The sequence below is a fragment of the Convolutriloba macropyga genome, chromosome 4 (assembly GCF_964194025.1).
Source record: "Convolutriloba macropyga chromosome 4, txConMacr16.3, whole genome shotgun sequence".
NCBI classification, from domain to species: domain Eukaryota; kingdom Metazoa; phylum Xenacoelomorpha; order Acoela; family Convolutidae; genus Convolutriloba; species Convolutriloba macropyga.
In genome coordinates, this window is record NC_134471.1 from 19,576,733 (window position 1) to 19,601,940 (window position 25,208).

The window sequence follows — 25,208 nt, forward strand, 5'->3', positions numbered from 1 at the left end:
TAGAAAATAAATGGCCCGTGGGACTTGATATGAAACTATCACAACCGAACATGTGATTAACCGACAATCTAATTATTATATATCCTATTATATTGCTCTATTCACATGGAATTTTTGTTTAACCCCATAATTTAGCAAACAAGTAGCATTTAGTAAACGTGTTCTAAATTATACTTAACCTCCCATTTTAAATATCATTTGTTACAATAGTTTTCGAAATTTGATCATTTTTATGCACTTTTACCTGATCGGATAACCATTAAATAACTGATTCAAGCTTTATTTCATTCCAGATTGTGAGTAAACGATTTTTTTTCCACAAAACTCACATATTGAAATACTTGAGTCACTTTTTAAAATTATTTTTGTTTCAACTCTAATCGTGTACAGTAATACGGAATGGTCTGACCAAAAATATTATGAAGGTGTTCATATCTACATGAAAGTCAAAGAATTTTTCTGGAAATATTGCAGGCTGTTAAAAGGATCACCAAGCCAATCTGAGACAGAAATATTTCAAAACTTTTCAAAACGTGTCTAAATATATGCTATTTGTCTTTAAACATAATTCTGATCAGTTTTAGATAATTGTGACATAAATTATGGACATGTGTAACAAAACTTAATCAACCGCTGTACATAATTTGTAATCATACTGAAAATTTTCAGAATGTTTTTAATAACTATATCCCACTAAAACAGAACTAGTTTTTAATAGTTATTAAAAACAGAACTAGAATTCAAATTTGATAGGTTGATTAGGATTTTAGGCACCTTATTTCTTGTAAATTTTGCCTATTCATAATTTGATCTCATTTTTTTGTTCTAACAAGTGGGATATAGTTATTAAAAACACCTTAAGACCACTACGAATTTTCGCATGATAGATGAAAAGTTTTCACAGCAATGCTAGAAAAGCATTTAGGCACCAAAATGGCTCAATTACCTTATATAGAGACAAAACATTCCAATCAATTTGATTACTCTATTGAAACAGGTTTGGAACCGCTTTACAATAAAGAGAAACGATGACCCTCTTTATGATAAAAAAAAGACTAAAATAACATAAAAGTGTTGTTATATTCTACAAAGAAATTACAAATAAAATTATAATTAATGAAATCAATACAACAGAGGCAAGATAAGACTATATCCCATGAATTTCAAACTCGAAATTTATCAGATCAATTTAAACAGCTTTTTATTTCAGCGGGAGTAAAGAGATCAGAGTATCGAAATGTGATGGCTGAATCGTGATAGAGAAATCTATAGAAATTATTACTGAAAACCTTTTTCTTCAAACGGAGAGGGTAATTAATGCAAATATTTATGGTCAACTCAAAACAAAAATAGAACAAAAGACGAGGGGGCTCGGTAATGTACGTGTAATATTCCAACCCCACTCATCTGCATTTGAATTTATTGTCTACAAAATAGACAATATGTAGGAAACTTTGAAAAATTTTCCCAGTGACCCGAAACATTTGGCGTATGAGTTTACAAATTGTTCTAAACTCAAACCAAAAATGAATGAATCAAGGCTGTAGTAGAGGACCGATTAGACCTGACATTACTGAGATTACGATAAAAGGAAAACAAAAAGTCAAAAAAAATTGAAACACTCTAATTACTGGCAAAACGCAACATCTATTTTAAAAAAAGTTTAGTAAAAAGTCAAAACAGCATAAAAAAATTGAGAAAAGCCAAGTTGTATATGACAACAAAGCAGATGCGAACCGTCCTTTATGAGGTTAAGTAACAAATCGACAGAAAAAAAACGAAAAATATTTGTTTTCGAAATTTTTTGAATAATACCAGCTAAAGTCATGACAACATTAAGCATTCAAATGATAAAATGTCGAATAGAATTACAGGTAATTCATCATAAAGCCCATGAGACTATCATTAATGAGAATAAATCACAGGAGTAAAAAACAGGCTAAATTCAAAAATTCAATTAATTTGAACCAACACAATGTAGAAGACATTAAAAGCATAAACTATTAACGGCAAATTTGAGATATAGTCGCTTGTGCTTCATTTAAAAAACCATAAATCTTTTGTATTAAAGGCGCAATGTGAAACGACAACAAAAACAAACCCCGAATATCAATTTTTAGCTAAAAACTGAATCAATTTTTGTTTTGAAAGTTCATAGTGACAAAGTCATAATAGCATCGGTTAAAACACAAAACGGGTACGCAATCATTTTTGCCTCAAGAGAACGCTGATACAAAATGTTACTAACGAGACTAAGTAACAATTAGCAAGTAAAAAAGAACAATCAAAAGAGCGAAACTCAAAATTACCGAGAAAGTTCTGAAAACAAATTTTTTATTATAAAAATTATAAACAAATCATTATAAACATTAGCTATCAACTGAAGATATCCAGTAGGTTTTTCTACACCTCCATTTTAGCCATTGGGGCTGTTTATTACACTCAAAAGGAAGTAAGCCTAAAAAACGAATGCCAAATCAAAAAACAGGAAATTTGAAAACTTTGCGTGAAAACGGTCGAAGCCATAAATGTAAGCTTTTCACTTAAAATATAAGATATGTTAAATTGGGTCTCCCTTCCATTTTATGACTCATGATACTTTAGGAGACCAAATATGTTTTTGATAAATGAGACTATGTCATAGGGCTACATAAAAACGACAAATATATTCAAAAATGAGAATTAAAGTTAACGACGTTCTCGAGAAAACTAGGCCCGAGCCAACAAACTCGCTCACTGTTTCTTGAAAAATTACATATGTTCATTGAGTTCTTTGTGAATCCAATGGAAACTGTATTAATGTGATAATGTAAATAGACAGCATAGAACAAATTAAATTATAGGAAAATATTCATAAATCAAAAAGTTTTGTGATAACACATAATATCGAAATCAGAAAATCATTTTTAAAGCATAAAAACGATTAATTTTTGCAACATAGGTTAGTTTTTGTCACCAAGAAAAAAATAGGTACTTAGAAAAACTATGTTTCATTTCGATGAAATTTTGGAAAAAATTTGGTCAAGCTCAGAAATAGTTCTAAAACAAATATACTAAAAGTCATAAAAACCGTTCGTATCAAAAGAAAACATTTTTTAAAATGTTCGCATCTTTCTCCTTATGAAATTAATAAGTTCTTCGATTTGTGACACTGAATCAGATTAACACAAATAGAACGAAAAAGGCAGTTAGAACTGAAGATTCTCTTAAAAGTTTACGAAAAGGTTTTGTCGAAGACATAAAAAACAAGGAAGTCACTCTGAAGACATAATATTTACTACTAGAGCGTCTTTTGAAGGCTGATCGGAACGCTCAATTATTTGAATTCTATGCAGGAAGAGGCTTGTTTTAAGCATGAGAATTGCGAACAAGTTTTGGAAAAGATCACCTAAACACAGAATAAATACTTTTTTATTGTAAAAAAGCATGAGTCGAAAATTGGCTTTTCTGTTGCTGCGCGTTCATGAAACACACTTAATGGTTCCAAATCTCAACGTAATTGGCAACAAAATTTTATTGGTCAAAAAAATAAATTATTGCAGTTAGGATAACTGTTGATTTAATTTACTGAAAAGCCGGTAATTTTTCAACTCCAGATTACGTTTAAAGGAGGCGGAAATAGAAACAGCTTTTATTTGAGTACAGACAGACCATTTCAGCAGCTTTAAGCTCAATAATTCGAACCAATTTGAACAAAGTGGTCTAAAGAAGCAAATTAGGTGCCTTTTCAAGAAAAAACGTTGGCTTTTTCAAAAATTTAGCCACAAAATTTGCTAAAAAAGAGATTAAACTGTTCAATAACTCTCCTCTATCTTTACGGTAAAAACAATAACAAAAGTGTTAAGAAATGTGTCATTTTTTAAGCGAAAATCATCAAACTTTGAGAAAAAATTACGGAAAAGTTGAATAAAAACAAAGGAAATCGGCTAAAAACTCATAACATTTAGGCTCCAAAAAACCTTGCAAAATTGAAAAAAAAATAATTTGATGTTCTACGCTTGATGGGCTTTTTAGTGATACCACTCACAACTCTGTACGATGAATATATCGACTGAACAAAAATAACCCGGTTCAACATAGAGTTCCTTCCTCCCTCAAAAAGGTGGAAGCGGAACAAAAATACAGCACTGAATTGTGACGAAGTAAATACATCTGTTGATGGTTTTCAACAGCTAATCACAAAACGCGCAATACACGGTGGAGTCTTCAATTAAAAATTTTAAAAAAATTTACGTTATGTGACAAAAACTTCTTTTCTTGACTGAATCCTTTTCTGTCTGATAACGAAGTAGTTGTCTGACTTATTTCCATAAAACCCTCTGTTAGCTCACATTCAGAACAGTTAAAAAATTCTACTTATTATAGTTTTAAATTGTTTTTAAAGTATTGGAAGCGAAGCAAAATAAAATCTAGTAAAATCTTATCAAAAACGAAAAAAAAACATACACGATAAAAAATATCCCTTCCCTTCCCTTTTTCTCTCAATTTCGCCAAAAATTTGCGACAAGTTTTTCACGTTTGTATTTTTTTTATCAGGATCATCTTTTACTACAGAATCAATTTGTTGCAATTTTTACCAAAAATTTTTATTAACGAATGCACTTAAACCCAACTAATTTGATTTCTATGGTCTCATTTTGGGTCAGTGACCGGTGACTCAAATTTTGATCAAGTCCATAACGTGCGAGACGAAGGGAAATATTTCTCAAATTTCCTCTAATTTCGATTAGTTCTAATTTGTCCAATTTTCTTCATTTAATCAAATTATTCCGGAAATTTAACAATTATTAATGAGCCATCTATGGAATGACTCATTTGTTCATAGACGCGACAACAATTGTAACTTATCTTAATTTTTGAATATATCTGTGGTTTAGACACGCCAGGCTCACCATAATTCCAGCATTTTGGTGGGACTCTTTTGTGTTTTTCTAAAATCCGGCAACAGCAGAAGTAGAAATAGGAACAGACTAAGCGAATTACTATGTTGATTTAGCCTCTATTGTATCGGTTCTACCTCTAGGCGGCACACCAAATTTTCCCCCTGCCCCGGACTAATTTGGAATTGAATGGAATCAAACGCTGGAATCATCAAAATGGGGGATGGAAATACAAAAAGTAGGAAAAGACAAGCAAAAAAGAGAGGAGATTTTTGCAGCATAAATCTAGAACCACCGCCATTGCATCCGGAAGACAAAATGCTCTTTGTTCACGTTGGGAAAAGCTGATTAGAGGTAGGAAAGCCACCGCCATCCATCGCACACGGAATTTTAATCGGTTTACTTTTCCGAATTGTTTGTTGTCTTTTTGTTGTTATTTTCATTCATTCATTTTATTTTGTTCACTCTCTCAATTGATTGTGTTCATTTTCAGGGTTCATATTTGTCTATTTGCCTTTGAGGAAATTAGAAAAATAAAAGCTCACCAACCCCCCCCCCCCCCCTCCGACTTCATTTTCAGAATAAACATTTGGTTCAAAATCAATTAAATTAGTTGTTAAATTGCAAACCCACTTTGAGGAAAATGATGATTCAACATTTAAAAAGAAGAACAGTTTTGTAGTAAACGCTTTAGCTTTGTGGTTTGACAAAAATCATTATAATGATTTTAGCTCAAACGTAACTCAATGTTCAGGAAATTTCACGTAAAGTTTCAAAAACTGAAACTGCTAAAAGACATGATATTTTTTATTCGTGTGTTGACAATAAGTTTCTTGATGATTGGTAGGGAGGAACTTTCCAGATTTTACGCGCTCAAATACAAACACAATGACATAACTTTTTTGGGCTAAAGTTGTCTGCACTGGGAACTAGGTTGGACTCCTGGTTCCAATTTCCGCTTCAAAATACCCATAAAAATCCCTTTTAACAATGAAAGTGGCAAGCAGACTTAAATCACCTGTGATCTAGGCTGTTGCTCTTCATAGTTTTGGTGCGTTCATGACCCCGTCCAAAAGTCCGTTTGAAAAGACCCATTCAGACCAAAATCACGAATGATCCAGACTTTGGCTCGCTCAAGTTATGAAAAGACTCAAGCAGACTGAAAAAATTCGTGATCAAGACTTTGTCTTGTTTGCATTTATGAAAAGTCCGAACTTTAAAAAAAGCTCATGATGAAGACTTTTACAGACTTTTTGTCAATGATTGTTAAGCTTTGTGTGTTAGTTATTGTCTGTTAGTTGCCTAATAGTCTGATGTATTCAACGAAAACTGATTGGACTCATAAGATATTAATGGGAAATTTAAAAATTCGACATAAAATGCTTGGTTTAGCTGCTTTGACTAAATAAAAAGGAATTTTTTTTTGCAGTTTTTCCCATGCGCTCTATGTTTTTGCGCTTTGTTTCTTCGCTTTTGTGATGTGCTTTGAATCCAGTCAATTCCGTATTTTAATTTTTGGGTTGAAAAAACAGTGGCGTAAAAAAGAACCTGTTTTTATTGGACTACAAAAAAAATGCAAAATATTTTTCTTGTGGTCTTGGACAGAAACGAGATTTCATAGAATGACCTAAAGTAACTAACTCAGACACTCAGGCGGATTTATATATTGGAACCCATTATTTTTCTTTTACCACACGTTTGTGTGGTGGAGGTTTGTGTTGCAAACAAAAAGTTAAAAAAAGTGCTTCCTCTAAAGCTGTGGCCGATCGTCTGTGGGGTCGCGTATGGCTTAACTTGCCCGTCGGTGGAGCAGACTTCGCTGGAACGTAAGTGGTAGGTGCATATATGTTGCTCACTTAGATATGTTTTGCCTGTATAAGTTTCAACGCACCTTAGCCACTGTTACTGCATTCAAAAAGGTGTCTGCGTCATAAACGAGCACAAATGATACCTGGACCTGGACCTGGACCAATGATGGTGTCCTAGATTAAAATGATATTTTAAAAACTCATCAGGGCCGCTCTTATCAATGAAGATACCCAGGCAGAGCGATATCACCTATGGTCCAGACTTTCGCTCGTTCAAATTTTTTATGAGTTTATGTTATCCAAAAATCCTTATCGCCCATTTTCCTCATTTTGTGGGAAAATAAACTTTATTTATGAACAAGATTGTATAAGATGATATGGCACATTGTGGAAAATTAAGAGCGTGCGCTATTCTTCTAGGCTGCTAACCTGATAATTGAGAATAAATATGACAGCTTTCAGCAATTTGGAAGAAAAAAATTGTTGAGGCGTTTTCCGCAAATGTATGTAATTATTTTCTGACTGATATATGTTCAAATGCCCCAGAATGATATAAGGTAGTGTAAAAATTAACATAAGAAAATCCATCAAAAGTAATTTTTATAGATTTAATTGAAAATTTTATTTCGGTTTTCTTCGAGGTACAGAAATATAATTCTTCAAGACTATGCGCAAATACGTCCCAACTTTTGGCTATCGGAAGTTTGCTTTTTGATCTTTTCTGAACACTTTTGTTTTTTTACGAAAAAATGTCTATAGTATTAAGATTAAAAATTTTTTCAGTGTTAAAAGCTCAAAAATTTCAGATTCTATATTCATTGCTAAATAAATTCTTCTTTATATAATTTAGGCATACTACATTAACAACAACTAATTCAAACAGATCGTTTATTCAAGCAATGCCCTATTTTACCACCAGAAAAAAGATAACCAAAAACCTTTAAATTACTTAGTAGGGATTTTTATTACCCGGTTTGTTGGATTTTTATACTGTCCTACAGGTTTTATTTTACAGTTACATATCGAAGCCTAATGCTAAATCCAGATCTCAAAATAGGTTATTGAATGTCTATTGAGTAAATTGTTAACTCAGTTCACTGTTAATTTCAGCAGAATCGCCAAATTCTGCCAATAGTCACAATAACTTATTTTAGCTGAATTTAAACTTTGTTGTCGGAGGCGGTTTTTTTAGCTTCGAAGTTTGAACTTCCCTTCCTTTCCTGCTAGTTGGCAACTTTGCCTATACTTTTTGTTTTTTAAAGATTTTTTTGTTCTTTAAATTCGCCTATATAGACACTTAAGGCTCCAAAAATGGTTTTCGTTCATCTTGCTTAGTCGGCTAGATAATATATTAAAGAGCATTTTGAAATGGTTCAAAAAAAGATTTCGTTACAACAAGCATAGTTTTTTCAAGTATTTTTATATGAGGCTAAGTTAGTACAGCTCGATTTCTTAAATATTGTGACCTGAAAATTTATCACAGACTTTTTTACAATCCCAATCACACCTGCTATTCTGACACAAATAAATTGTGCGTATTTAGCTTGAAATTTAGAACAACTTGTCAAACAAAATTTGAATTACAATAATTCCTTATTTTTTGCAGCTCTCTCTGTCGTGGTCTTTCTGCATAGTGTTTCTTGCCGTAACAATTCTGATTACATTTCGAACACATTTCCTTCTGTTCAATAACTGATCACAATAGAACCAATTCAGTTGTTTTCATTTTGTAAAATATTTAGCAATTTATGTGCCACAAGTTAATTTTAATGTATATGACAACTAGATTTCTTGAGAATTTTAAAATTGTCATATTGTATAATACAGCAGTTAAGTTCCTGTTTTTCTCAAAAATCACTTTGAATGAAAAAATTTTAAACAATTGTTAATGTTTTTGCCAAGATGGCTGCAATTCTGAGAAGATTTTTTAAGTACCAGAAAATAGAAGAATAGAATTTCTTCGGTCATGAAGTTTGAAAAGTGATTTTAGCTCTAAATTTTTAATTAGTTGCAGTTCTCTCTATTTACAAACCCCGGGTTACAAACTTTGAAAAACGTGTCAAAAATATCGTTTGAGTAACATTCATGTCACAACAAGAATTGGGCAGATATATAAATTACGAAATGACTCGCAAAAATTTCTAAATTAGGTATATTGAATCAGAAAGGATATTAAGATTAACTAAGTTTTAATTGAATTCGCATTAAGATTTCCAAAAGCTTGTTTCTGACCAATTTACTTTTTGCTGCCTTGTGTCCAACAAAAGTTCTGTATCGTGATATAAGTTAAGTCTAAGTTTGTTTTGTGTTCGACAGTTTTGTGATCCTGCTTGCATTTCATGGTTTCTTAAGTTTCGCACTCATTAGTGTTTGACATTATTAACGTAGAGAAAAATGAAGTGTTGTAAAATTGCCATCAAACTTTCCCTTATTCTCAACTTTTGGCTCGAGTTCTCAACATATCTTGCTGTAGTTTGCAAGACAAGTCCTGAAATAATTCAAAGAATTTTCATTCACTAAACAAAAAATACAGCAAGAATAGACTATGAATGGATTGGGAAAAACGTTTTAAAAACAAATTCAATCTTAAGTTAATGAAAAAAAAACACAACAAAGCAAAAAAACACGCCGCATAACCACGCCGCAAAAATCTCGCCGTTTTTTGGCTTCACTTCTTATTTCGGCGTGACCAAAATGTGTGAACAGATCTATAAAAAAGACAGCACCCAAAAACAATTCAAATTCGTTGAATTGTGAAAAAAATTGGTGATGACACAACAGAGGTTTATGATGACATTAATTAGAATTGCCTTACGTCTCCACATAATTATCAGCAACTATTGCATGTCAGACAGACCTTTTTTGTTAGCAAGCTTTGCACGGTCAATCACTACCACTCTCACAACACAAATAAGTTTTAATAATAACACAAATCTTGTCTTTCAGTTAAAAAAATCTTTCTCATTGTAATCTTTGAGAGTAGCCACATATTCTTAAGTTTCAACTCAAGTTTTGAGAAAACAAAATTGAGACTTAATAACGAAACCTAAAACGATTAATCGGAGGTAGCATCGTTTCAGTATATAATTTTTTTTTATTATCTCTTAAGTAGGCATTAATTAAGAACACACAATACATGTTCAGCTTGAATGACTTCAGTTGCATCAAAATTACTCATATTACTGCTTTCGTTTTTCTGTTTTGTTTTCTTAAAAATACTTATAGGTTGTTGAAATTAGCGTACTGGTTGATTTACTCGTACAAAATAGTGTAATTCAGTACTGACTCAGAATGATTTTCTCTCTTCACTGATCTTTGTTTAATTTTTTATTTAGCCAGACATCCCTGGGAGAGCACTAAAGCCTAGTTATATCGTTCTATATATTTTGTAAAAACTCTATTTTTGGAGTTTCAGTTGAATAATTTTTTGTACAAAATAACTAAGAAATATTTAACATTCTGAAAAGAAACATGTTTAAGCTCTACAAATAAGCTTAAACATGTTCCTTTTGATTTAAAGAGTTGCGATTTTACTTTAAAACCAAATAAAAACTGTTATAAAACCAAACGAAACTATTTTTACGTGTTTCTAATTTTGCTGATGCAATTGCGTGTAAGCGTAAATGAATGAGCATATTAATTGTGCGTTCGCACAGATTGTTCCGACTGGGATATAGCCAAATGGTTAGAACCTACGCCCCTTAATCTGGGGGTTGTGGTTCGAACACCGGTGGGACCAAATCTCTTTTTTATATAAATGGAATCCAGAGGTCAAATCAATAGCATTTTGACCTATTCCGACCTAAAATTTTGATCAACTGGTAAATTATTGTTCAGTTTTAGATGGGTAACAGTATAAAACAGGTATTCAGCAAAAAATTTTTGAACAAATTTTTGAAAATTGTCGATTTTACCGGTTTTTGAGAAAAAATCTCAAAAAACATCAAAAACAAGAAAGGTTCGTAGTTTTTTTTGTCTCGATACGGAAAATACACGTTGATGTGAGCCTATGGTATTCATTTTGGGTGCTAGTTCGTTGTTCCACGCCATCAATAAACTACCGAAAAGCACCCAAAATCGGTATAAAAGCACTGTATTTTCACTTCCGGGATTAAGCTTTGATCCTTTTGCTGTTAAAGAAAACGGTACAATATCAGTTGGATAAAGTCTACCGGCACAAAACTGAAAATCTGGCACAACGCTATAAACACTTCGTTGACTTCTCACCGAACAAATAATTTTTGAACACTAGCGTTTTCCGAACTTTCTAATGTGCTAGAAAGTTAACAAACTCGTTTGAAATCTATAGTTTATTGCGCGCGAAACGGAGGACCAAATATCTTTGGTTTTCTTAAGCAAACAGACTTTGTGACTATCCATGTACTGATTGACATAGTGTCAAAACAGAAACAGAAAGATCCAAAATTAGTAAAAGAGTACTATCAATTGCATCAGAAAGTTCATTTGGAAATTAGGTCGTTAACTTTGAACTCGCATACGACGCCGTACAGCCAAAAAGAATAAGAAACTCTCCGCTGAAGTGGCGTTAACTTCGAGTTTCCACTGAGTTCTATTGCTTTCCGGCTCGGTGTCCTCAGTTTAACTACTATAGAGGTTGTAGAGCTTGTTTGTTGTAGGACTCAGTTGCTCCGTCGTATCCTGCTTTGGTTGCGTGGTTATTGTAGTGTCGTTCGATTTGCACCACTCACTTGGTCAAGGTTTTCAATTATCGCATCTGCCAATCGACCGTTTCTCCCGTTTCGTCGCTCGCTCGCTGCGCGGTCGCGACTCAGCGTTTCCGGTCCTCTTGTTGAGCGCAAATATTATAGTCCTATTGCGCTTTGGGGTTTTGCTCTCTGAGTCATAAATAATTGTGGGTTCCGTGTCCCCAGTTTAAACTACAGGTGTTATAGAAACTATAGTAATTGAGACTCAGTCATGCTCCCCTCCCAATCTCCGTTCGTTCCTCGAGTTGCGCCCCAACTTCTATCTCCACTGTCACGAGAATTGTCCAATTATTGATCAATTTGTTCTACCCAATTTGTTCTATCTCCTAAATTGTTGTCCTAAACACCCAATTTTGCAGTGCACTAAGTTCAATATTGTTTCACCTTCTCTTTTTGTTTGTTCACCAAATCTGTAAGTTAATCTATTGTTGTATTCTTTCTCCCATTATTTCTAATCCTTTTACAAGTAAAGTTTCTAAGGTGTATGATTCAAGAGCCAAGATTGAGAAAGAGTTGTGCAAACGTTATGAAAGCATTGATGACGCTATCCACGAAAAAGCGAGGCGAGTGAGAACAGAGAGTTTGGTTACCAAATGCAATGATCTAGTCGAAAGTCGTATAACAAAAAATGATGGCCTGATAGGCCTTGCAACTAAGCCTGAAAAAGCAGAGAAGCTTCAATCCGAGTTAGAAGAATGGCTGTCAGTTGTGAATAAAAGACACGATGAGTATATGGAAAATGCCCGTTACTATATAGACTCCATTCAGGGCAACGAAAGTTCAAGAAGCGGCTCTCAAAGATCCCACAAATCCTTGTCTACTAGTACATCTTCGAAGGCTTTAACTGCTCGCTGGAAAGACTTTTTATTAGCAAAAATTAGGCGAGAAGAAGTGAAGGAAGAAAACAAAGCGGCTGCTGGAACAGCTGAAAGAGAGTATGAAATTGACATGGCAGAGAGAGAACGTGAGTTGGCTGAGAGAAGCCATGAGATAGAATTGTTTTCTAAGAAACGTCAAAAGGCAGGAAATCAACTTAATGGACGATGAATCTTTGCTTTTAGAGACCGCCATTAATAGTTCCTCAAAACATGGCAGTTTCTACACAACAAAGAGCGAAAATTGCGTCAACGATTGGGTTGAGTCAGTTGGTAGCAAAAAACAGCCATCTTGACGTGCAAACAGAAAAAATCCCACGCTTGTTTCGATCAAGCTACTTCTTCCGCGGCAGAAGATGCACAAAATATTAACTCTATTGTCCAAGAACAGGTTAATACTGTCGAGAATCTTATTTTTGAGAACCATCGATCAGAATTGAGTGATCAAAAACAACAGCATGCACCACAATTGATTCCTCAACCGTCAGATTTGGCTGGAAATGATGATATTATCCAGCAAATCAATCAAGGCAGCGAAGAGCCTGAACTCAATAATCCTGAATCTCCTTTTTACCGTGGTTTGTTTTTTCAAACAAATCAACCTAGTTCGTCTCTGAACAGCAATTTATACGTGAACCAGCCACAAAACACCGGAAATTTACAAAATTTATTTCCAGCTCATGATTTTTTGACAGCAGCATACACCCCTCAACATAATCGAGATAATAATTTCCCGGCCGACGCTCAACTCAACCCTTTGGCAGCGCAATTAGAAGCAAATTTGCCTTCAGCTGTGGCAAGCCCACTCCACCACCAGGCTTTATCATTACCACACAGTCACTACAGGCCTAACTTGAATACATGGACCCTCACTAATGTTCCATTAAACAACAAATCAAATGCTTTCCCGATCGCTCCGCAGAGGTCCAATGTTAATGTCACGGCAAGCGTAACTGTTTCAGTAAGCACCGTGGATGGTACAACGTACTACCGTAATCCAATTTCCAGTGCAACAGCAGATAACCTGGCGTTGCAAACAGCACCACTACTACCGGGATATCCACCCGTTTCGTTCTCGCTGCCCTACTCTCCAAAACCACTACGCATGCAACATCCTTGTTTGTCGAACTCTCCAACATCTCAATAAGTAACAGTAAAAGAGAGATCCCCTACCCGAGTGGAAACTTTCCCAATACAACAGCGATCCCCTTCAATGGCATGAATGGTACGGCCAATTTAGTAGTGCGATCGATTCGCAGACATTGAGTGATGACGTTAAGCTAACGTACTGAAAAACATTGGTAACAGGGAAAGCAAAGGCTGCAATTGCAGAATTTGCTTAATGTGGGTCAATGTATAGAGATGCATTGAAAACGCTTGAGCATGAGTTCGGACAGCCACAGGCAGTGGTAACTGCACATCTTGATAAATTGTCAAGCTATCCACCGTTAAAAATGCATAACTCAGACAGTATAATCAGCTTTGCTACTGTAGTCTCAAGTCTCGTTGGCGTAATGAGGTCCTTGTCATATGACACAGATCTTCGTAGCTCGTCCCTCTTAAACCAAGCAGTTCAAAAGCTTCCACCTAATTTAAAAGGATCCTGGTCAATGCACACCGTGAAGAAAGAGTGGTTGAGATTTTAAGGATTGGCTGAAAGAGACAGCAGGAGCTCATGAGCGCATAAAAGCAATCTCTTTCAAGGGAAAAAATGAGGATAATGGTAACATAAGTGTAACAAAAAGAAAAGTTTCCTCAAAAGTCTTTCCTGCAAATGCAAATGCAAAACAAAATATCTCTAGTAAAGCTTCCCAGAGTGCAATAAATGATCAATTGTCCTGCGCCCTTTGCAAAGGTCAACATCCCATTTGGCGATGTCAATTTTTCAAGGAAAAGACCCCTATGCAGCGTGCTAAGGTTGCTGCAGAAAGCCAAATTTGTTTCTCGTGCTTGAACGGCAAGCATTCATACCGATCATGTCCACGTCAACAAAAATGCACGATTGAGGGCTGTCGAAGCACTCATAACACATTACTTCACGGGGCAGAACGCGTTTTTCCCGTAAGCACTGAGAAAAGAGTAACGTTGCCACGCTGACTAAAGTAAACTCCACAAAAACGTCATCAAACACAGTCGAAAATGCAAAGTTTTGAGAACGAATAGTTGCTCGGGACTCATTTCAATAACTGTTGTAAAAGGGCTTCTTCAGGTTCTTGATGTTGATATTTTAAGTCCCTCAGATGTACGCACTAGAGCAGTTGTTCTCTGTGACACATCTTGTAGTCATTCCTGGATATCTAGTGAGCTCCCTAGTCGTCTGCAATTGAAGGTACCCCATTAAAGCTGACCGTGGATGGCATAAATACTCAAGAAACTATAACAACGGAATCTGTAAAGGTTACTGTCCAAGCAATAGGTGAAAACACTTGCTCTCCGTTTGATCTACTTCCTTATGAAAAACAAATTTACGAGTAGGTTCCGACATTATTGATAGTACTGCTATTCAAGAAAAGTATCCTCACTTAACCATATTACCGAACAAGACGTATGTCTACGCAAACGTCGAAATGATACTAGGCCAAGACGCTTAACACGTCATCCGCCGGATTAAGTATTTTGAAACCGAATCAAAATCCTCACCAGTTGCCCTTCGCTTACCGTTGGGATAGGTATTCAGCGGGCCGTTGCCATCTTCATCTGCTCTAATTTCTACTTATTTCAAGGCAGTAGCTAAACAAGATTCCGAGTTAGCATCCAAAATAAATTCGCTGTAATTCGCTGTTTCCGCTGATATTGAGGGTATGTTCTTACGAGTAGGTGTTTTGCCAGCGGAACAGTCAGTTCTTTATGTTTCCTGTGGTGGGAAGATCCCTAAATGAACATTGAGGTATACCAGTACACAAGACACATAATCGGTGCAAAAGATTCACCAACTTGCGCTAATTATGCGTTATTGGGTACCGCGAGAGACAATAATTCAGATTTTCCCGAGGCGGCGCAACCCGTTTGCCAAAAATTTTATATGGATGATTACCTTGACTCAATGGAGTCACCCATCATAGTACAAAAAATTTCTTGCGATTTGATCGAACTACTGAACAGGGGAGGTTTCAAGCTAACTAATCTCATCAGCAATGTCCCTGGCCTCCTCGAGGAGCTGGAGGAAAAATCAGTTGAACATTTTCCAAGAGAAATTGGCGCCTCAATGGAAGAGTCATCATCTCACGTTCTAGGTTTGAAGTGGGATCATGTAAATGACACACTAGTTGTTAGCCGCGGAACAATATGTGATGCCTCGAAAACTAATGCACAAAGGCTGGTTTTGAGTCTTGTATCGAATATACTTGACCCAATTGGGCTTGTTTTCCTTTTTGCTGTGAAAGCGCGGCTCCTCCTCAAAGATGTCTGGCGACTTTACGGACAGAGCTGGGATGATGTACTTCCAAAGGAAATGATTGAGCTTTTCGAGTCCTGGAGCTCAGAATTACCAAAATTGGGCTAATGAAAATACCTAAGAGCTACTTCTCCGGTTCGTTCGAGCACTTGAGCACTTGAAATTACATATCTTTGGTGACAGTTCACAGGAGGTGTTCAGCGCAGTTGCGTTTTTGCGTGCTCTCGTGAACTCCTCAGACAACAAAAAAAAAGAGCTAGCCTTCGTCATTGGAATGGCACAAGTAGCTCCGATGAAAGAGCTCACCGTTCCTAAACTCGAACTCCAAGCGGCTTTGCTGGCCTCCCGCCTCAGAGAAGAAATTTGCGAGGCGCTAATTATTCAGATTTAACGCACGTTTTTGTGGACAGATAGTATCACAGTCCTTCAGTGGTTGAATTCCCTAGAGAAACAGCCTATATTTGTCGCGAATCGTGTCTCTGAGATTCTAGAGGGAACAACAGTCGATCAATGGCATCACATGGCAACGAAGAACAACCCGGCCAACGCCGGCACGAGGGGATTGCCCTGGGAGGCCTTGCAGAACAGCGCTTGGTTACGTGGTCCTGATTTTCTTCGTACATCTGACTTTCCGTTTCGCCCGGCCACCGAAGTGGTGTCGAACATCAAGTTGAAGCGTCATGCAGCTGGTCCCAACCGTTTAGACAACTGTTCAGCCCTACAGTCCAACCGCTTAAACTCTGATTTCAGCATTCGTCTGCGCAAATACAGTTAGTATCCAAAGCTTCTTCGAATCGTTGCGTATGTCCTACTCATTCTTCCACGGCACGCCACCTACTGATCTGTAGATGGAAACAAAGTAGAACCTGAGGAAGTTACCGCAGCAGAAAAGAAGCTGCAGCTTCATACACAAGCAGAATCTTTCCCAATTGAGCTTATGCATCTCCGCAGTTGAAAAATCAGTGAGAGAAGCCCCATTGCTGCCTTTTTGTCGTTTGACGGGCCGGTGGCCTGCTCCGTTCCAGTGGCCGGATTAAGCGCTTCACCGACCTCTCGAGTTCAATTTGAAGCACCCCATAATCCTTCACGGTCAACACCCACTGGTGTACTTTTTCTTACGCCATATGCACCTCAAAAATCATCATGAAGGTAGCGATTATCTTTGCGCACTTTTCCAACAGCAGAATGCTGTTCTGAAGCTTCGTTCTATCATCTGTACGATTCGCTTTAATAGTGTTAATTGCAGAAAACGAAGCACTAAGACTGTTCAACCTATGATGGCTGATCTTTCGTCCAAACTTCTTGCCTTCAAGTGTCCGCCCTTTACGAATGTTGGTCTTGACTACTTTGGTCCGTTTCACGTCACGATCCGTCGCGCCTCTGGGAAAAGATGGGATTTTCTGCTCACCTGTCTCACGGCCAGAGCAGTTCATGTTGAGATTGCATATTCGATGGATACAAATCCGTGTTTTATGGGTGTTGAACGCTTCATTGCTCGTCGTGGAATGCCGTTGGTCATTTGTTCCGACAACGGCACTAACTTTGTTGGTACAGAGAAGGAACTGTTGCTATGTTTCCTAAATTTGGACAAACAGAAAATGGCTTCGGAGCTGGCACAAAAGGGATTCAAATGGAAGTTTAATCCACCTGCTGCACCGCACCACGGAAGTGTTTTGGAAAGGCTAGTGCGGAGTTTCAAACGAACACTTTACGCAATCGATGACAATCGTCGGCCTACAGACGAAAACTCCTCACTACTTTATGTCTGGTCGAACAGTCACTAAACAACCGCCCATTGACTTCCGTAAGTTCCGGTGCCACGATGACTTCAATCACCGAAAGCGATACGCCAGAGCGCAAGCGTACGCTAATGCCATTTGGAAACGATGGTCAAAAGAATATCTTCCCCCATTGAATCGTCGTTGTAAATGGAAGACTCCGTCCGGTGAAATCGTGAAAACCGGTGACCTAGTTTGGATAATCGATAGCGACAACCCAAGAGGCTATTACCCACTGACCCGCATTTTGAGTCTACGTTAATGTAACGACGTCATCGCACGGTACGCCCAAGTTCACACAAAATACGGCTCATTGATTCGTCCTATTGTTAGTTTGACACAAGTTTTTGAATCATCAGTTTTGGGGCCTGAAGATGTTGCTGACGCAATTGCGTGTAAGCGTAATTGAAAGAGCATATTACTTGTGCGTTCGCACAGATTGTTCCAACAGGGATATAGCCTAATGGTTAGGACCTAGGCCCCTTAATTTAGAGGTTGTGGTTCGAACCCCGGTGGGACCAAATCTCTTTTTTTATATATAAATGGAATCCAGAGATCAAATTAATAGCATTTTGACCTATTTCGACCATGAAAAGAGCCTCAATTACGTTTGGCCGACAACGTTGCTAGTTGTCTGATGCAATAAACCTTACGTACGTTTTTCTCTTATATGTTGAGTCTTATGAACCTTATAGGTGTTGAGTCTTATACGTTGAGTCTTATACGTTGTGAAAAACAAAAAAATTGGATTTCCTGTACCGAAACAGGATTTTGCTTGCTATATCTACTTTGTTCCGATACCTTGCTGATCTCAAGAAATTAAGTCTTGAACTCTTATTAGTTTTTTTATTAAGACTTCGATTATTGATCTTTTTGAAAGTTATCGCAACGAGAGCGGACACTAGTGAACAAAAAACTTGATGGTTTTTATTTGAATCACGGCTAAATGTTGTCGTCTCTCCGGTCAAGTTTTTTGGTTTGATTTCTGCTTCATAGGAATTTTAAACAGCAAGAAATCAAAAATTTGTCCATCATTGCCCGCTCTTCATTGAGAAAAATGCAGCTTAAATCAGGCAAACTACTTCGTAAAAGGTTGCTATTAAATCTCTATCCTGTAATATTAGAAACTGCAGCGAAAATGAGCCAAAAGTTGCCTCCCCTTTTTTCAAAAACATTAATGAGGGCGATGGGGGTATACACTTTTATAGGCAACTTTTAAAAATGAATAGTCAAAAAAGGCACAAAATTTCAGCTTTTCTTGTGTCTTTCTTTAATAATGAAGCCAATTAGACAGAAAAATCAAACTTAGCCTCCAGCCAAATTCGAAATTTTCCTCAGACGACGTTTATTGCTTTAATAGGTTCCAGCTCTTTCCAAAATTACCCAAAATTTTTTGGTTAAATCTACCCTGACGCACGCATTCTTTAGTATAATCAGGGTTCAAGCAGAACAAACCCTGAAAACGTGAACAAAGTTAAATTAACAAGAGGTGACTGTGGAAATAAAGGAATAGCTCCCAGGGCTGACTTTGAGCGCTGAGGAATGGGAAAAGAATGGGATCTCTGCGTGCTATTTAGTTAATTGATTCTGAGCCGAAAAAACTGGAACAAATTAGGCCACATGTCAGAAGGAATTACCCAAAAAGCCCCCCGAAAGCCCGAAAATAATGTAAAGACCCGAACAAATTCCTATGCAGCAAACACGCGTAAAATCTAACCACCCCCTCCCTGCCCCCCCCCCTGCTCCGCCATTTTTCCCTCCTTCGTGACATAAAAAATACGTCAAATCCCTTTAGAATTTACTTAGAACAAACTCTTATGGAAATTTTTGCATAGTAGAAAAAGCGTCACGTTTGGAGAACAAAAATTTAATGCACTCCTGTTCTTATTTTGCATTGAATGTAGCAACATAGGTAAGCTAGAGATTATAATTAAATGAATTATTTATGAATTCAGCGACAAAAGAATTTGGTGATTAAAATTGGATAAAACATTGATTGACAGTTATTTTAGTATTTTAGTAATTAAATTCTAAGCAACACCAACACTAACACTGTAAAGCTATAGACTAAACTGACCCGGACTGTGCCGAGTTTGAACAAATATTGAATGAAAGTTGATTTAGCTTGTTGTGGTTTAGAGTGATTAAACGGAGCAGGTGCTCAAAAGGAGCTTACAAAATGTCAAGTGAAATTTCAACTGATATCAAAATTGAAAAGGAGTTTATGAGAGTTGTCTTATCCCTGCGTGTAAATTCTCTTCAAGCCTCATAATGATACAATGATTCTAAGCCATCCTTAAAAAAATAGACTGACATGAAATTTAAGAGCCCCAAAACCCAAATATTATTCTGGAAATATAGCCTTGTACAATAATTATCCCACACACACACACACACACACACACACACACACGCACGCACGCACACACACACACACACACACACACACACACACACACACACACACACACACACGTACACACACGTACACACACATACACACACACACACACAAACACGTACACACACACACACACACACACATACACACACACACACACCACACACCAGCCGCACACACACACACACACACACACACACACACATACACACACACACACACACACACACACACACCACACACACCACACACACACACACACACACACACACACACACACACCACACACCAGCCGCACACACACACACACACACACACACAAACGCACACACACACACACACACACGCGCACACACAAGCACACACACACACACACACACACACACACATTATATTAATTGCCACCAGTTGTAACCACAAAACTAATCGGAGTTTTTCACTTCTATTTACAATTAGCATAATTATTGAGCTATTAAACTACTATTGTAAGAAAAAAAATATTCATGCAAATTAATTCTGATCCTCATCGTTTGTTTGAGGAATATTTACGTTCTAAAATCACAGAGCTAGGCGGTATTAACCGAATGATTTTTTAAAAAAACAGTTATATATATAACTTGATTGCAAACATATTTCGCATACTCATACCTAAAATAAACTTTTTGTGAATAATTGTTTTCTGAGAAGTGAAATACACCAACACTTGTCCCCAGAATATACTCGATATGTCAACTTAAACATTTTGATGCAATGAACCTCATCAACTAAAATAACGGTGATGGTGAAAAACTAACTGAAGTCAAAAACGTTATGAAAAACGTGAGATCAATTTTTCTGAATGGCGCCAATTTTTAAACTGCATTTTTTTCATCGAAATTATCAGACGGTTATCTTGCAAGATCTTGCAAAATAGGCGTACTGATCTTGCATCTTAAAGGATAAACGCTATTTGCAAGAATCTTGCAAGATCTTGGAAGATAGAAGTTGTTTGCAACAATTTTGCAAGATCTTACAAGACAACCTTTGGAGTTCGTCTGGGGTACAAACATACGCCATACGAATTTTGATGGTAACTGGAAAAATGTATCAAGCAATCTGCTGATTGCTCCCGTTAAGAAACCCGCTCAAATTGAAAAAACTTTTGGGTTTTGACCTCGTTTGAATTTTTTGTTAGCAATCAAAGATAATTAAAAAAACTGTAAAAACAATGCAAGGTTCTGCAAGTCAAATAACTTCAACAAGTTTTTATCATTGAGAAGTAATTGTATCATGCTATTAAAGTTGTGTACTCATTACCTGCTAAACAGACAAAAATACTAAGTTTGTTAATTAAATTTTGCATTTTCAGACCATCAAAAAACATCGATCATTCCAAACTAAATGAGCTAAACAACGTTTCATAAAAATTTAAAATGTTAAAATGTAACAAAAGGAAGAATTTGAGAAAACAGCAATACACAGAGCTAAGTTTGGATCCCCATACTTCCTGTCAGTTGACCATCGTATGTTTTGTCACTTCAAACTAACAATGAAAGAACCTAGCCTTGTCGTAATGAGAAAAATATGAAAATTATCGGGTATCTCTGGTTTTATTTTCATTGAGCTTAATTTATCTTAAACGACGACAACCTTTGAGATCAAATCTGAAAAGAAATATTTTCAAGCTAACGAAACAATTTCATGCAATCATTGACCTATACTTAAAAAATCTAAATCAGTTTGAATGCGCCTGACCGAGAGCTAAAAATGAAAAAAGTAATCATCGCGATTTGGAAAGTCTTTTTCTGAATTTTTTTTCAAAAAAATTTTTACCCGCAAGCTTCTGTACACTGTTATACATAATAGTGACAAAAAATAGGTAAATAAAATCGTTGCTCAACGAGCACAACGTTATCACTCTTGCTGCAAATTGTATGAAAATTTCGTCGAAAATTCAAACAAACTGTTTCTGTACTTTAAAGGGCACCAATTAGCAATATTATGTTGTGTTTTTCTGACAAACAATATAAAAAATTTTACTGCAAAACAAAAACTAATATGAAATACATGAAAAATCTCACCAACGTAACTGCGACTAAGTTTCATAAATTGCGAAAAATGGCACAAAGTAATAAAATTGCGGCCAAGATGGCCAAAATCTTGTGTTTTGTCAACCATTGAAAATCGCATTTGCTGAAAACAGTGACAAAGCGAACATTGTAGACAAAATGTAAATAAATCAAAATAAAGTTCGCCAAATCCTTGACGCGAATTGTGGTGACAGTAGAAATGTGTAAATTTGCTACTAGTCTAGCCAATCGCGTCGCTAATTTTTGCACACGGAATGGCACTTTTTTTATCACATCAATAGCCGACATCAAAATTGTGGAAAAGGGGACGAATTCAAGGATTATGATTATTAGATTTGTCACCATTTTCAAAACACTTAAAATGCGAAAACTATCGACCTAATTATCAGCGTTTGAGTGTGTAAACGTATTTTGCACTCGCTTATTTTCCTGATCTTAGTGCATGTGTGTAGAAAACAACGACCATGTTTAGTATATATACTCTGCAATGACTTCTTGCTTCAGAAAGAGGAACTCCTAAAATTTTCTGAAAATGCTTGAATTTTAGAGATAGAGTTTTGAAGTATACATATTATGTTATTCTGGAATTCCCTACCCTGCAAAATGACAAAATTTTCTGAAGAGAACTTAATTTTTTTGCACGACAGATGAGAGCATAAAACTTTCCCATTTTTTTAAATAGAAGTTTGTTCATACAGAAATTAATTTTAAACCAATCAATTGATAAACTTATAATAATGTTGATATTACGGTAATACCTATTAAATGATCATCAACCTTTTTCCTACCAATACCAAAATCTTCTAGTCTAAAACAATTAGTTTGAGCGGCATCAATGAAAAATAATCGTGATGTTGGTAACACAGAAATTTCGCCTTCGTTTCGTCAACTAACACCTAAATCATTTACTCGACAACAATTCTGTGGAAAACCACTTTAAAACCTCGCATTTTAATCCCCTAGAAAATATTCGGCCCTATTCAATTAGCCCAAAATCGGCATAAATAATGAAACAAAGCCGCGATTTAAATTCCCTCCTCCTTCGGAGGCCGATTCTTGTGGAAACAAAGAAAGATTTAAGAGGATTTTTGTATTTCATATGAAAAGCGTGTGCTCTCTTTTGTATAAATTTGGGCAATTTTGAGCTAATTGGTCTGAACGGAGGCGGGAGGGAGAATTTTGCAAGGGTCAAGCGGAAATTTCAAAGTGGGAAAACAGTTGAGGGTTGCTGAAGTGATTGTTTTGAGTTCTGAAAGCGCAAAATTGATGAATAACGCAAATAACGCGCGTAGAGCTTATAATTGACCTCGCCGAACTCTTAAATCGCTTGTTTTAAAGCGCTTTTTGGACCATTTTCATTGAAGAACTTAAAACATCAAATATAAAGCTGCAGTGAATCTAAGAGGTGGGCCGATTAAAATATCCTACTTTTTTGAAGTAATCAACAAACAATACAAATCGTGGTGAACGGAATCTTGACATTCATCTTGTTGTTGAAAACATTTATTTCAAATGACAGGTGTGCCAGAGGACCCAACCTCTCGAAAACGCAAACTGACAACCTCACTTTTGTTCTGCAAACAAAATATTAGTTGATCACGCGCAACCAATAAATAAAACAAACAAGTTCCTCTATTGGTAACCCCTCTCGTTGGGCGCCACTTAAACATGATAGGGTCCTCAAAATGTACCCACTCATTGAGCTACGTTAATTCAACTAACAACATTTCATTGATTAGGCAAGTTTTAATTTCAAAATGCTAAAACTTATGTGGATCTAGCTTTTGTTGTGGTTACTCATTCTAAAAATCTATATTTATATATATATATATATATATATATATATATATATATATAAATATATGTGTGTGTGTGTAATTATGTATATAACTATATATATATATATATATATATATATATAAATATATATATATATATATATATATATATATATAATTAAATATTAAAAACGTGCGGATCCTTAATCGATTGGATTTTTTACTTTTCTCGCTTTTGTATTGTTGAATTCGTTTTTTTTATGATTCAAGCATTTTGTATTAATTTGGCTTCCAGCGGGCGAAGTGTGTGTTGCTACTAGTACCATAGGCTAGAACTCCAAAACTAATTCATGGTTTTACGTAAACATTATAGGTTATGAGAAGCTATGCAGTTGTTAAAAATGATACAAATTTATTAAAAGAAACCACAAAATGTAGACAGTATTGTATTGAAAATAAATATCGATTATGCTGATTAAATTAAATTTTTTGTCATTTTTACTGCTAATTTTTCTAGAGATGCTTTCTGATAGAGTGTTTTGTGCTTCATTAATATTTCTGGTCGAAAAACTTTTCCATTTGCTTTGATATTCAATAGGTGCGTTTCTTTAAAAACAAATTTGAGGGTCAGATTGCTTCGCATTAAATATTTGGCAGCATATTCTAGTTTCCTCGTAAATTTTTTTCCCTGAGCAGGGACTGTGCTTCATAAAAGCGTCATCAGAGATCAAAATTGAACTGGAGTCACCGCAGAATTCCTGAAAACCGTTTATTTAAACTAAGAGGAGGTGTTTGGTCTAGCACCCAAATCTTAGGCACTCCATAATCTATGGGTAAGATTTTCGATCTCATTTCAAATGATTTCAAAAATTATAGTATGTCAGTCAAAAAAGATTTCAGTGAACTTAGTCCAGGCTATCTCATCCCTAAATTTCTAGCTTTTCCATTAACCAATTTTGTTCAATTGTGTTAAATGCTTTCTTCACATCTGTGAAGACAGCTTTTACTTCTTTGCATCGCGATTCCCAATCTTGTCTGATGCCCTCGAGAAAACCTATCAATGCTTCATTGTTCCCGTTATGGGGTCGTTAGGCAAATTCATTATTGGGTGGACAATTCTGTGGAAAACCACTTTAAATCCTCATCGCATTTTAATCGCCTACAAAATATTCGGCCCTATTCAATTAGCCCCAAAATCGGCATAAATAATGAAACAAAGCCGCGATTTAAATTCCCTCCTCCTTCAGAGGCCGATTCTTGTGAAAACAAAGAAAGATTTAAGTGGATTTTTGAATTTCATATGAAAAGCGTGTGCCCTCTTTTGTATAAATTTGGGCAATTTTGAGCTGATTGCTCTAAACGGAGGCTGAAAGAAGAGTTTTGCAAGGGTCAAGCGGCAATTTCAAATTGGGAAAACAGTTGATGGTTGATGGAGTGTTTGTTTTGAGTTCTGAAAGCAAAAAATTGATGAATAGCTACGCAAATAACTCGCGCATAG

At 36.0% G+C, this 25,208-nt stretch overlaps 1 protein-coding gene across 1 annotated transcript in view; it reads right to left on the bottom strand.

Moving 5' to 3' along the window:
- LOC142337502 (uncharacterized) overlaps positions 1 to 25,208 on the bottom strand; it is a 98,711-nt gene that overhangs the window by 60,318 nt on the left and 13,185 nt on the right. The window lies entirely within an intron of this gene.